At 48.4% G+C, this 2,834-nt stretch overlaps 1 protein-coding gene across 1 annotated transcript in view; it reads right to left on the reverse strand.

Annotated features, from left to right (window-relative positions):
- Window positions 1-2,834, reverse strand: part of LOC119168086 (putative 4-coumarate--CoA ligase 2) — a 76,098-nt gene that overhangs the window by 13,752 nt on the left and 59,512 nt on the right. The gene's annotated exons all lie outside the window — the stretch shown is intronic.

Here is a 2,834-nt window from a genome sequence, read left to right on the forward strand (position 1 = left end):
GCAGTGCACTGATCAGGACTCAATATTGAATGTTCACGTGGGCCGTGCATGCTCGTACCCCTCGCCTATTGTATGTGTGTGTGTGATTGGTGTTCCACTCAAGAAGGAGGAGCCCGACAGGGCTTATAACGACGCCACAGAGTGCGGGACGTCGCTCTGAACCACGTAACGGTTCAACCACCACGCTCGTGATTTGTGAAACTCTCAACCTCTCTATGCTGTAAATCAGTGTAAATAGTGCCATAAACCTCTTTATTTTTCGTATCCTCATTTTGTCAGTGTTCGTGTCCTCAACCCGAAGCTACACCAGGCCACCACAAAAGAGCGGGCATACTCCGGTCCGCCACAACTGGTCATCAGCGGTCGAATACGAAGTTACAAGTCACAACAACGCCACCGGACCAAAGGAAAACGTTATCTATAATCTCCTCGACAATATCGGCCAAAATCGCTCAACGACACTTTGTTGCCTCCCCATACTCCTCAACGCCCAGCCAGCGCCCAAGCACTATGTCGCCACCGACTTTCGATGCAGCCCAAAGTACTGAGTTGCTGACAGTGTTACTTCAACACAGTGGAGTACCGAGTCTTTCGCGAGTGGAGGGGCAAACCTATCTCATTCGTCCGACGAGATATATATTCTTCAGGCAAGCTATATAGCCTTCAGGCAAGCTTTCTTAGACCAATTCAGCGCCAAACAAACCTTGCTACAGTGGCAACAACCTGTTACTTTTTGCGTGCAGGCGCATGAAGAGAACGTTGTCAACTGCTCTCTCGCGAAGTTGAAGCTAATTTTGAGGTGCCCACTCTCTCTCACCGACACCCAGCGCATTGAGTACGCCTTTTAGGGCATTGCCGACGTGAACCTAGCCAGTACTATTGCAGCACAACGACCACAAACCGTCGCCGCGTATATGGACATCGTAACGCAACTTGACCAAACAATAAGAAACTCGTCTCGTCGACTTCCACACCCAGTGTATTCAAGCGCCAAGTTATCAACTCCAAACCCACAGGTGCCTCGCCAAAGTGAAGAGGACACAAATGTTCAGGTTGTATCAAAAAAGAAGACTGCCACATCAATTTTAGGCTTTACTAGTAGATCAACAAGAAGCTCGATACCTCAGCATCTCGGCCAGAACATCGCCGAAGCTGTATGCTTCCAGTGCCGCCAAAATTGATATCTTGCGTCCAAGTTCCCATCTAGAGCTACTGCACCACCATCTGCAACTCATCCTTCGCCTGCTCTACACAGCACCCTTTCTGAGACCCTTGTTTAATCACTGGTTCATTGCGCCCTTGTCAACGCCACAATTGCTGGGATAGGCCAAGTGAACGCATTTCCCGACAGTGGATCTAAAGTGACACTTGTTTCTCGTCACCTCGTCAGCTCTTTGCCTCTCCAGGCCTGGACAAGACCACCTCTAGTTGTCGTTGAAGGAACGACAGTGGCTCCTGCTGGTGCCATCTGCTTAAAAATTTCTCTGGTGCTTATTACTGGTCTGGTTTAGGCCGCCGCCCTTGAAAAAAAAAAGCCGTGCTACTGATACTGGGTGAAGACCAGTTTTCTGGAAGTACCGCGCAGTTGGTGTTCCAACCACCCATGCCAACTAAAATTCGTCATTCCCCCACAGAAATGAGTGTGCAGTGCCAAGAACGACTGTTGCCGAGGATGTCGATTCCTGTTATGATCCAGGGGTCTTCCTTCAATTACCATGTACCTGGACACCACAGCTCAGGAGTCCTCCAGCGAATGCCACTGCCAGGCCCAGACAAGCCCCCATGGCTAGCACTATCTTGCCATGATGTTTAAAACACAAGTAGCCCATCTTCTGAATGCAAGCAGGTCTCTGCTACAACAACCGAGGTTCGCATTGACTCATCCTTGCCCGCCGCTCAGATCGGTAGCCACGTGCACTGTAAACACAAACTAGCAGAATTGGGTGTTTCAAGGGCGTAATATTAGATTTTTTTACACTTATACACCAATAGCTAGGGTGTAACAAAAAAGAGCAACATGGTTGTGCGACCTCAATTTTACCTCCTTCAGAAATAACGTGGATAGGTTAGGGGAGAAAGAAGATAAATTCCCGATCTTATGTCATTCATCCCAAACGAGGTCACCAGCAAACTCAAATTTCACCTCCTGTCCATCTTTTCTTTTTATTTGTTTCCAGAGTTCTCTGCGTTTGCAGTGCTAGCCGGCATGCATTCTGCTGGGCAGGGGGAAGTGCGTTGTCACACAAAAGCACAAATTTCTCAGAATGCTTAGAAAAATCACTTAGCGCGATTTATTTATTTATTTCTTCATATCGTCAAATGATATCCGTTGTAGGGAATGCTACAGAGGGCACACTTCAGACAGTTGGGCTCGGGTTCAACCAGTACTGCCACCATGGAATAAATTGGCGTGTGTTGTTTTACCATCAAATCTTTATAATTTTAAAGGAAGAGCCTGCAGACCTGCGATGCGGCTGATCGGCACCCCATGCACACTCAGTTTACCGTTTTGGATAACGTATCAGCCAGGCGCGGCGTGCATAAACGCACGGAATAAAAGCAGGTGTTGAGGAGACCCAGAAAAAAAAGAAGAAACAAATGAAGGGAGCTGTTTTCAAGCGGCCGGTACGAAGCGAGAAAATATGCCCTACGACCAATCTCTGCTTCGACCTTTGAACAGCGATGGCACCTCGCGAGAGGGAAGACGGCGCACGTGGAGAAATAAAAAAACCACGCGAAAAGAAGCCGTTCAAGTTACAAAATGCCAGCGGAGATTAGGAGACTACCCCAGCGACGTGCGTGAGCGATAGCAAAGCGAAGCCGTCACGGGATAA

Source organism: Rhipicephalus microplus, chromosome 6 (assembly GCF_043290135.1).
Source record: "Rhipicephalus microplus isolate Deutch F79 chromosome 6, USDA_Rmic, whole genome shotgun sequence".
Taxonomy (NCBI): domain Eukaryota; kingdom Metazoa; phylum Arthropoda; class Arachnida; order Ixodida; family Ixodidae; genus Rhipicephalus; species Rhipicephalus microplus.